Source organism: Rutidosis leptorrhynchoides, chromosome 3 (assembly GCF_046630445.1).
Source record: "Rutidosis leptorrhynchoides isolate AG116_Rl617_1_P2 chromosome 3, CSIRO_AGI_Rlap_v1, whole genome shotgun sequence".
NCBI classification, from domain to species: domain Eukaryota; kingdom Viridiplantae; phylum Streptophyta; class Magnoliopsida; order Asterales; family Asteraceae; genus Rutidosis; species Rutidosis leptorrhynchoides.
In genome coordinates, this window is record NC_092335.1 from 115051629 (window position 1) to 115063820 (window position 12192).

At 33.3% G+C, this 12192-nt stretch overlaps 1 long non-coding RNA gene across 1 annotated transcript; it reads left to right on the plus strand.

The window, feature by feature from the left end:
• The first annotated feature begins 2042 nt into the window (after nucleotides 1–2042).
• Nucleotides 2043–2685, plus strand: LOC139896679 (uncharacterized). The gene is made up of 2 exons (XR_011776317.1): nucleotides 2043–2113; nucleotides 2448–2685. It is a non-coding gene; the product is annotated as an uncharacterized lncRNA (long non-coding RNA).
• Nucleotides 2686–12192: the final 9507 nt, after the last annotated feature.

The window sequence follows — 12192 nt, forward strand, 5'->3', positions numbered from 1 at the left end:
ATATAATAAAATGTACATAAATAAATATGGAAGTTTTATAAAAATAAATTTTATAAAATCTAAATTTTATAAAATAAACCTTTTATAAACAAAGGGGTAGTGGCATTGGAGTTGGAAGCAAGTGTGCTAGAGATTCCTTCTTGGTCAATTACATGTCCCATTTCCATATACATGCAAGGCTTGACCATTTTCAAAATACACACTTGCAAATACACATCAAAAGAGAGCAAAAAAAACTGCATAACACTTATTTTCCTGGCTGCTGTTGCCGTGGCGTAATTGGGTCCAAAAGGAGTTCATTATTTAGTTTTTGCAAGCTCTAATCAAGTGCTAATAAGTCCTAACTAAAGTGCAAAGGTTTGGTAATTAAAGGCTTGGGGTATTACACACTTGAAGCTTCAAGTTAGAAGCTCATTCTACATCATCTTCTTCATCATCTTGCAACCTTGTAAACAACCCTCAACAAGCTTGAGGAGGTACATTTCTCATCTTCCCTTTTATTTGTAAGCATATGTTTCAAGACTTGATATTCACAAGGAATTTAACTAAATGGTTGAACATAAACATGTACTCATTATCATGCTTCCGCTTATATTAACTATCATAAAATGGTTTTTAATACATGTAAACTTAAAGAACATGTTGTTTTATGAACTTGTTAAATTCCTTCACTTTGATGTTATAATTTCTTGAATTCAGTTAAGGATAGAGAACTCAATTGGAGGAGAATTCATAAAGAAAACAGAATAAGGATAAGGCTTAGTTGATAACATTTGATCGAAAAAAAAAACTGATATAACACCAATCATCTCATATACAAAAAGAATTTTTCCAGAGTCAAGATAAAGAAAACTGTTGTGGGTTGAATAGTAAGCTGTAGAAGAAATAAACGTAGATGAATTCTGTAACAGATCTATTCTTATCTTTTAAAAAGAGAGTTTGGGGTGATGTCAGATGTGTTGTAAAATTCTTATCTTTAAAAAAGGAGTTTGGGGTGATCTCATATATGTTTTAAAAGGTTGTAATATATGTTTCTAACAATTGTACCATGCCACCAAATGATGTAATATTTAAAATAAATAAATTTAAAAATTGGTGATGCAGAATCATCATTTACAGTATTATTTTGAATTTAGTTTTTTTTTTTTTAAACGTATTCAAGAAGACATTAGTTATCACACACCCCACCCATGAGTCCATGACCCATCTACTCCAATAAGCCACGCCTCTAAAAATTATTTCTCATTTTTATCTTTCAAATCCCAAATGTTTCTTTTATCTTCTTCTATATTCACAAACTTTTTTAACATTTCAGATTCAATCAGAAGATAGGATCATATCAGGACTATTTGTCAGGTAATATTTCAATTTCGTTTTATAGTTTTTATATATTCATATAATGTTTCTTTCTTTTTTCTAACAATTACTCGATTGAGTGTACTTTAGGGTTTCAATCAGAAGATAGAATTATACTGTTGTTGTTGATTTGATTTTTAAGTTTCAGTATGTTTATTGTAGCAGGTTTTCAATCGATGCAAGATGATAACCAAGGTATGTAGTGTAGGGTTTGATTTCATTACTCCATTTATGTGATGATATTATGATTGGATCTGATTTTGTTGGTTTAGAATTTGTATAAGTTCCTTAGTGCTAATTTTGTTTAAATTTTCATACATCAAGTTAATATTTAATATTGTTTGAGAAAATAAAGACACTTGAATGAAGAAACTAGAAAACATATTGCATCCTGAGGTACGAATATTTTTGGATGGAAATATTTGCCTAGAGTTATTTAACCATTGTGAATGTTTTAGCAGCCAAGAAATGTTTTGTAATCATATTCTTCAATAAGAACAAGTTTAAACAAAGCTATGTTTGTGCTAATGATGATGCATTTCGGATTCTATCAGACTAAATAGAATAGAATTTACTTCTATAAACTTAGTTCTATAATTTTGTTGACTGTCAAAAGTTCGATAAACAACTTGGGTTGGATCTTCACCCTTTGCCTTATGAGCTGGTTACCTGAATCATTTCATTCTACATGCTTTTGGAGAGATTATACAAGAACCGGTCTACTTATATTGCTTTTGTGCAAACCGCGGAACAACAGGTAACTTACTTAATGTCTAAATGTGTCCTATTTGATTTTCCTTATTCTTTTTTCGAATATCTTAATCTTAATTGTTCTTCATTCTCTAGCATCTCACCAAATATTCTTTTACCATTGTAGATGAAGTTGTAGTATGTCTCCCCCTTTTATTAATGGGATTAGTTGTATGAATTTTGTATGATATTATTCACCTTATGTTTATCAAGAAAAACTTAATTGTAGTTGTCATTTGGTAATTAGTTGTAAGTATTCTTTTGGTAATTAGTTGTTCCACGTTGTCCAGAGTTGTTTAAATTTATCTAGAGCTGACTTGGCTGTGGTTCTTATCTAACAGTTTATAATGAAACGCTAGGAGGAAGATGGTTTTGAGCATTGTCCTGGATGTACATTCATTTGCCTAAGAATTATGTAAATGAGCTTTACAATTGTCGATACATTGTAGTATTTGTTTTTTTTTTTTTTGTGCCACTGGTTGTGGCTATTGTTAAAAAGTTCTATAATTTCATTTACATGAATTGCTGCATGAAGAAACTGTTTTGGCATTTTTATTATTCAAATTTCAACTATTTCAATTTTTATGTGGACATGTTTGATGCTATATAGTATCACCATATTTGATTTAATGATAGCAATTGAATTGGAAGTGATAACAATTTCCACATTTTTTTAGTAGTGTTTTTTTGTTTTGTTAAATATTGTGTATGTCTTTTATCATAACCCGTGAATTCACGAGTCACTAAACTAGTTGTGGGTTTAATAGCTATTAAATAGACGATTAACATTGTTTTCATAAAGAATTAAGGTGAATTTTTGTTTCAAAAAATTTGACGAGAATTTTTTTATTTACAATTAATAAAGTATGACAGTGGTTTATTTTAATTACAATTAATAATATTTTATGACATCGGCAATGTTTGTATAACCATTGATCAAGTGAAATGAAAGGTGGATTAGCTTTAATGATGACATTATCATTTTAGGATCTTAAAAGAATTTATAGATGACTACTGAGTAGCTTAAACCCTTAAAAATAGTAGCGTCATTTACAGTTTGAAGAGTATAATGGTGGTTCAGCTAAAAAACCTATAAACTTCAAAAAATATATGGGGTCTTATATTTAAGTTAAATGGTGTCTCATACAATTTGAAAAATACCTTTGGATTCGCCCATGAGTGTTAACCAACTTCGTAGTTAAATCTTCGGTTTGGTTAATTTGCTTTGGTTTTATCTGTTAATACGGTTATGGTTGGTTTAGCTTGGTTTGCTGCTCAGCGCTACGAAAAGATACACGCAAAGGTATAAGCCAATATATATGATATAAAGATTTACAAGTGTAAAAATACGGAGTGATTAAAGTATCTGTCACATAAGATAAGGTCAGTCATCCACTTAACTTTCCACATTAGCGCCACATCAACACCAATATTCTATAACTAACTCATAATTAAACACTCTCTATTATGACTAAAACAATACCTCTCTTAATATACAACATACAAGCAATAAAACATCAAGTCTAATTAATAAAAAGCCATTGGGACCCACAAATTCTATAACTAAGCCCCATACCTCTGTTAAATCCATGGTGAAAGCGGATAACTAAGGCGGGTAACTAGCTCGTGCCTATGATTAGTTACGGGTAGTGACGGATAATGGGCGAGTAACTAACGGGTAACTAGCTGTAGGGAGTAGTCTTAAAATCACATCTCGTGGTGGTTGGTATCACTCACATAAAGATAAGTGTGTACAACAGTGTAAAATTAATATGGTGATGAACGATGATTATAGAATAGTAATCCAAGAATCGCTTCACGTGGTGGTTGGGTATAAAAATTATATTATTTTTAAGGGACCATCAAAACAACATTTTTTTCCATTATTGATTAGGCAAAATCTATATAAAGTAATAGATAATTTTAAAAAATGTAATCCTTTTTTATATATAATATGCAATTTGCAATTGTTAGAGAACATCAAATAAAATCAACATACCTGAATTTCCTTTAAAGGAAACTTAACTTTGAATCAGAGAAAGTGTTCTCATCCTTTCCAAGTATAGAGGGTCACAAGTGAACATAAAGGAACAGCCCAAGACAAAAGTCAGCAGATTCAAACGGCTAACAAGTCAGGCACAAAGACAACAATTTCTCTTAATTTAAAGTGGTTCCAAAAAGCATATTGTAACATCCCGTTTTCTTCATACATGTCTTAAGGTACATATTTAATCGTTAGAACGTTATATTTCGTTTGTATATGTGATTAAATGATTTAAAGTTTTAGTTTGATGTACACGATATAGATATATATACTTGAGAATGTATGCATGTATAAGTATATGCATGGGTTTTGATGGTGTTAAGTCGAGTGAGGCTTTATGGTGAAGTTTAGATGTATATAGGAAGCGAGAACGAAGTGTACAAGTCGTGTAAATCAATAGTTGGTTTAAGTTGTCGAAATTGATCAGATGGTGCCCTTTGTCGCGCCACGGTGAGGAGGGGTCACGCCGCGACGATGAACTAGAACCAAGATCAGGAGTGGATTAAAATAGCTCGAAAATTGTGTGATATGCCGCGCCGCGTGAAATGTCCCGTTCTTATTGATTAAAAACGTTCCATTTTAATTGATTTCGTTGCGAGGTTTTGACCTCTATATGAGACGTTTTCAAAGACTGCATTCATTTTAAAATAAACCATAACCTTTATTTCATAAATAAAGGTTTAAAAAGCTTTACGTAGATTATCAAATAATGATAATCTAAAATATCCTGTTTACACACGACCATTACATAATGGTTTACAATACAAATATGTTACATCGAAATCAGTTTCTTGAATGCAGTTTTTACACAATATCATACAAACATGGACTCCAAATCTTGTCTTTATTTTAGTATGCAACAGCGGAAGCTCTTAGTATTCACCTGAGAATAAACATGCTTTAAACGTCAACAAAAATGTTGGTGAGTTATAGGTTTAACCTATATATATCAAATCGTAACAATAGACCACAAGATTTCATATTTCAATACACATCCCATACATAGAGATAAAAATCATTCATATGGTGAACACCTGGTAACCGACATTAACAAGATGCATATATAAGAATATCCCCATCATTCCGGGACACCCTTCGGATATGATATAAATTTCGAAGTACTAAAGCATCCGGTACTTTGGATGGGGTTTGTTAGGCCCAATAGATCTATCTTTAGGATTCGCGTCAATTAGGGTGTCTGTTCCCTAATTCTTAGATTACCAGACTTAATAAAAAGGGGCATATTCGATTTCGATAATTCAACCATAGAATGTAGTTTCACGTACTTGTGTCTATTTTGTAAATCATTTATAAAACCTGCATGTATTCTTATCCCAAAAATATTAGATTTTAAAAGTGGGACTATAACTCACTTTCACAGATTTTTACTTCGTCGGGAAGTAAGACTTGGCCACTGGTTGATTCACGAACCTATAACAATATATACATATATATCAAAGTATGTTCAAAATATATTTACAATACTTTTAATATATTTTGATGTTTTAAGTTTATTAAGTCAGCTGTCCTTGTTAGTAACCTACAACTAGTTGTCCACAGTTAGATGTACAGAAATAAATCGATAAATATTATCTTGAATCAATCCACAACCCAGTGTATGCTATCACAATAATAATCACAATTCTTTCTCAATTAGTCGAGGTGGTGGTTGTCGTGCCCTCGTTGTCAACTTTGCAAAAGTATTTGACATTACGCTTCTGCTTGCTCCAAGTTGTCATAATATGCTCATCACTGCCATGATGTAAATATAGATACACAAACATACCTGCAGAAGCACCAGAAACGGCATCGTATGCGATATCCATACCGTTCCGTGGCTCCCCAACCGTCATACTTCAACGAAAATCAATAAATCAGAATAAAAGTTTCTTTCTAAAACCTAAAAAAGTCACTTGGATTCAATTGGGTTTTTCAGATAAACAAACACCCAGATGATACTAAACCCTAGTTTTGAGAAAGGTTCAATCTTTATTGAAGTTTGACCGTGTGGAAAAAACAAAAATTAAGTGGGGAACGTATTTGACTGTTCAAATTGAATAAAGAAAAATGAAAATTTCATAATCTTGTAGGCCGTGTTTTGGGGTTAGCTGATTTCAGTTTCGATTTTGATCTGAAATTGGAAAGTTGTGATTTTTTTATATTTTGGACAATACATCAAACTGCGAGTTTTTGAAGAACCCCCTGAAATAAAATGACCTACAATTATATACCCTTTTTCGGTTATTTAATTGTTATTCCAACCCAGATCCAAATTGTGTGGTTGAGTTCGAAGAATAGAAAAAGTACTAACATACTCGGTGTTTTATTTTCGAACTCTTTGTTTTATCTCAGTATTGATCACAACTCAAACTATATATATTTTGGAATCAACCTCAACCCTGTATAGCTAACTCCAACATTCACATATAGAGTGTCTATGGTTGTTCCGAAATATATATAGATGTGTCGACATGATAGGTCGAAACATTGTATACGTGTCTATGGTATCTCAAGATTACATAATATACAATACAAGTTGATTAAGTTATGGTTGGAATAGATTTGTTACCAATTTTCACGTAGCTAAAATGAGAAAAATTATCCAATCTTGTTTTACCCATAACTTCTTCATTTTAAATCCGTTTTGAGTGAATCAAATTGCTATGGTTTCATATTGAACTCTATTTTATGAATCTAAACAGAAAAAGTATAGGTTTATAGTCGGAAAAATAAGTTACAAGTCGTTTTTGTAAAGGTAGTCATTTCAGTCGAAAGAACGACGTCTAAATGACCATTTTAGAAAACATACTTCCACTTTGAGTTTAACCATAATTTTTGGATATAGTTTCATGTTCATAATAAAAATCATTTTCCCAGAATAACAACTTTTAAATCAAAGTTTATCATAGTTTTTAATTAACTAACCCAAAACAGCCCGCGGTGTTACTACGACGGCGTAAATCCAATTTTACGGTGTTTTTCGTGTTTCCAGGTTTTAAATCATTAAGTTAGCATATCATATAGATATAGAACATGTGTTTAGTTGATTTTAAAAGTCAAGTTAGAAGGATTAACTTTTATTTGCGAACAAGTTTAAAATTAACTAAACTATGTTCTAGTGATTACAAGTTTAAACCTTCGAATAAGATAGCTTTATATGTATGAATCGAATGATGTTATGAACATCATTACTACCTCAAGTTCCTTGGATAAACCTATTGGAAATGAGAAAAATAGATCTAGCTTCAAAGGATCCTTGGATGGCTTGAAAGTTCTTGAAGCAGAATCATGACACGAAAACAATTTCAAGTAAGATTTCCACTCGAAATAAGATTGTTATAGTTATAGAAATTGAATTAAAGTTTGAATATGATTATTACCTTGTATTAGAAAGATAACCTACTGTAAGTAACAAAGGTTTCTTGATCTTGGATGATTACTTGGAATGGATTTAGAAAACTTGGAAGTAAACTTGCAATCTTGAAAGTATTCTTGATTTTATGAAACTATAACTTTTGGAATTTATGAAGAACACTTAGAACTTGAAGATAGAACTTGAGAGAGATCAATTAGATGAAGAAAATTGAAGAATGAAAGTGTTTGTAGGTATTTTTGGTCGTTGGTGTATGGATTAGATATAAAGGATATGTAATTTTGTTTTCATGTAAATAAGTCATGAATGATTACTCATATTTTTGTAATTTTATGAGATATTTCATGCTAGTTGCCAAATGATGGTTCCCACATGAGTTAGGTGACTCACATGGGCTGCTAAGAGCTGATCATTGGAGTGTATATACCAATAGTACATACATCTAAAAGCTGTGTATTGTACGAGTACGAATACGGGTGCATACGAGTAGAATTGTTGATGAAACTGAACGAGGATGTAATTGTAAGCATTTTTGTTAAGTAGAAGTATTTTGATAAGTGTCTTGAAGTCTTTCAAAAGTGTATGAATACATATTAAAACACTACATGTATATACATTTTAACTGAGTCGTTAAGTCATCGTTAGTCGTTACATGTAAATGTTGTTTTGAAACCTTTAGGTTAACGATCTTGTTGAATGTTGTTAACCCATTGTTTATTATAACAAATGAGATGTTAAATTGTTATATTATCATGATATTATGATATATAATATAACTTAGTATGATATATATACAGTTAAATGTCGTTACAACGATAATCGTTACATATATGTCTCGTTTCGAAATCATTAAGTTAGTAGTCTTATTTTTACATATGTATTTCATTGTTAATACACTTAATAATATATTTACTTAGCATTTAACATAATTAACCAAGTGTATCAATATCTTAATATGATTCATATGTACCTAGTAAGACGTTGTTATAACGATAATCGTTATATATATCGTTTTCGAGTTTCTTAAATTAATAGTCTCATTTTTATGTATATAACTCATTGTTAAAATACCTAATGAGATACATACTTATAATAAAATCATGTTAACTATATATATAACCATATATATGTCATCGTATAGTTTTTACAAGTTTTAACGTTCGTGAATCACCGGTCAACTTGGGTGGTCAATTGTCTATATGAAACCTATTTCAATTAATCAAGTCTTAACAAGTTTGATTGCTTAACATGTTGGAAACACTTAATCATGTAAATAACAATTTCATTTAATATATATATATATAAACATGGAAAAGTTCGGGTCACTACAGTACCTACCCGTTAAATAAATTTCGTCCCGAAATTTTAAGCAGTTGGAGGTGTTGACGTATCTTCAGGAAATAAATGCGGGTATTTCTTCTTCATCTGATCTTCACGCTCCCAGGTGAACTCGGGTCCTCTACGAGCATTCCATCGAACCTTAACAATCGGTATCTTGTTTTGTTTAAGTCTCTTAACCTCACGATCCATTATTTCGACGGGTTCTTCAATGAATTGAAGTTTTTCATTGATTTGGATTTCATCCAACGGAATAGTGAGATCTTCTTTAGCAAAACATTTCTTCAAATTTGAGACGTGGAAAGTGTTATGTACAGCCGCGAGTTGTTGAGGTAGCTCCAGTTGGTAAGCTACTGGTCCGACACGATCTATAATCTTGAATGGTCCAATGTACCTTGGATTTAGTTTCCCCCGTTTACCAAATCGAACAACGCCTTTCCAAGGCGAAACCTTAAGCATGACCATTTCTCCAATTTCAAATTCTATATCTTTTCTTTTACTGTCCGCGTAGCTCTTTTGTCGACTCTGGGCGGTTTTCAATCTTTGTTGAATTTGGATGATTTTCTCGGTAGTTTCTTGTATTATCTCCGGACCCGTAATCTGTCTATCCCCCACTTCACTCCAACAAATCGGAGACCTGCACTTTCTACCATAAAGTGCTTCAAACGGCGCCATCTCAATGCTTGAATGGTAGCTGTTGTTGTAGGAAAATTCTGCTAACGGTAGATGTCGATCCCAACTGTTTTCGAAATCAATAATACAAGCTCGTAGCATGTCTTCAAGCGTTTGTATCGTCCTTTCGCTCTGCCCATCAGTTTATGGATGATAGGCAGTACTCATGTCTAGACGAGTTCCCAATGCTTGCTGTAATGTCTGCCAGAATCTTGAAATAAATCTGCCATCCCTATCAGAGATAATAGAGATTGGTATTCCATGTCTGGAGACGACTTCCTTCAAATACAGTCGTGCTAACTTCTCCATCTTGTCATCTTCTCTTATTGGCAGGAAGTGTGCTGACTTGGTGAGACGATCAACTATTACCCAAATAGTATCATAACCACTTGCAGTCCTTGGCAATTTAGTAATGAAATCCATGGTAATGTTTTCCCATTTTCATTCCGGGATTTCAGGTTGTTGTAGTAGACCTGATGGTTTCTGATGTTCAGCTTTGACCTTAGAACACGTCAAACATTCTCCTACATATTTAGCAATATCGGCTTTCATACCTGGCCACCAAAAATGTTTCTTAAGATCCTTGTACATCTTCCCCGTTCCAGGATGTATTGAGTATCTGGTTTTATGAGCTTCTCTAAGTACCATTTGTCTCATATCTCCAAATTTTGATACCCAAATTCTTTCAGCCCTATACCGGGTTCCGTCTTCCCGAATATTAAGATGCTTCTCCGATCCTTTGGGTATTTCATCCTTTAAATTTCCCTCTTTTAAAACTCCTTGTTGCGCCTCCTTTATTTGAGTAGTAAGGTTAGTGTGAATCATTATATTCATAGATTTTACTCGAATGGGTTCTCTGTCCTTTCTACTCAAGGCGTCGGCTACCACATTTGCCTTCCCCGGGTGGTAACGAATCTCAAAGTCGTAATCATTCAACAATTCAATCCACCTACGCTGCCTCATATTCAGTTGTTTCTGATTAAATATGTGTTGAAGACTTTTGTGGTCGGTATATATAATACTTTTAACCCCATATAAGTAGTGCCTCCAAGTCTTTAATGCAAAAACAACCGCGCCTAATTCCAAATCATGGGTCGTATAATTTTGCTCGTGAATCTTCAATTGTCTAGACGCATAAGCAATCACCTTCGTCCGTTGCATTAATACACAACCGAGACCTTGCTTTGATGCGTCACAATAAATCACAAAATCATCATTCCCTTCAGGCAATGACAATATAGGTGCCGTAGTTAGCTTTTTCTTCAATAATTGAAACGCCTTCTCTTGTTCATCCTTCCATTCAAATTTCTTCCCTTTATGCGTTAATGCAGTCAAGGGTTTTGCTATTTTGGAGAAATCTTGGATGAATCTTCTGTAGTAACCAGCCAATCCTAAAAATTGACGTATATGCTTCGGAGTTTTTGGGGTTTCCCACTTTTCAACGGTTTCGATCTTTGCCGGGTCCACCTGGATACCTTCTTTGTTCACTATGTGACCGAGGAATTGAACTTCTTCCAACCAAAATGCACACTTTGAAAACTTAGCGTACAGTTTTTCTTTCCTCAATACTTCTAGCACTTTTCTCAAATGTTCTTCGTGCTCTTGATCATTCTTTGAGTAAATAAGTATGTCATCGATGAAAACAATGACAAACTTGTCAAGATATGGCCCACACACTCGGTTCATAAGGTCCATGAACACAGCTGGTGCGTTAGTCAATCCAAACGGCATAACCATAAACTCGTAATGACCATAACGCGTCCTAAAAGCAGTTTTTGGAATATCATCCTCCTTTACTCGCATTTGATGATATCCAGAACGTAAATCGATCTTCGAATAAACCGACGAGCCTTGTAGTTGATCAAATAAGTCGTCAATTCTCGGCAGTTGATAACGGTTTTTGATGGTAAGTTTGTTCAACTCTCTGTAGTCAATACACAACCTAAATGTACCATCCTTCTTCTTGACAAACAAAACAGGAGCTCCCCATGGTGATGTGCTTGGTCGAATGAAACCACGTTCTAATAGTTCTTGCAGTTGGCTTTGCAGTTCTTTCATCTCGTTGGGTGCGAGTCTATAAGGAGCACGAGCTATTGGTGCAGCTCCTGGTACAAGATCTATTTGAAATTCAACAGATCGATGTGGAGGTAGTCCCGGTAATTCTTTCGAAAATACATCGGGAAATTCTTTTGCGACGGGAACATCATTGATGCTCTTTTCTTCAGTTTGTACTTTCTCGACGTGTGCTAGAACAGCATAGCAACCTTTTCTTATTAGTTTTTGTGCCTTCAAATTACTAATAAGATGTAGCTTCATGTTGCCCTTTTCTCCGTACACCATTAAGGGTTCTCCTTCTTCTCGTACAATGCGAATTGCATTTTTATAACATACGATCTCTGCTTTCACCTTCTTCAGCCAGTCCATGCCAACTATTACATCAAAACTCCCTAACTCTACTGGTATCAAATCAATCTTAAATATTTCGCTACCTAGTTTAATTTCTCAATTCCGGCATATATTATCTGCTGAAATTAATTTACAGTTTGCTAATTCGAGTAAAAATTTACTATCCAACGGCGTCAATGGACAACTTAATTTAGTACAAAAATCTCTACTCATATAGCTTCTATCCGCACCCGAATCAAATAAAACGTAAGCA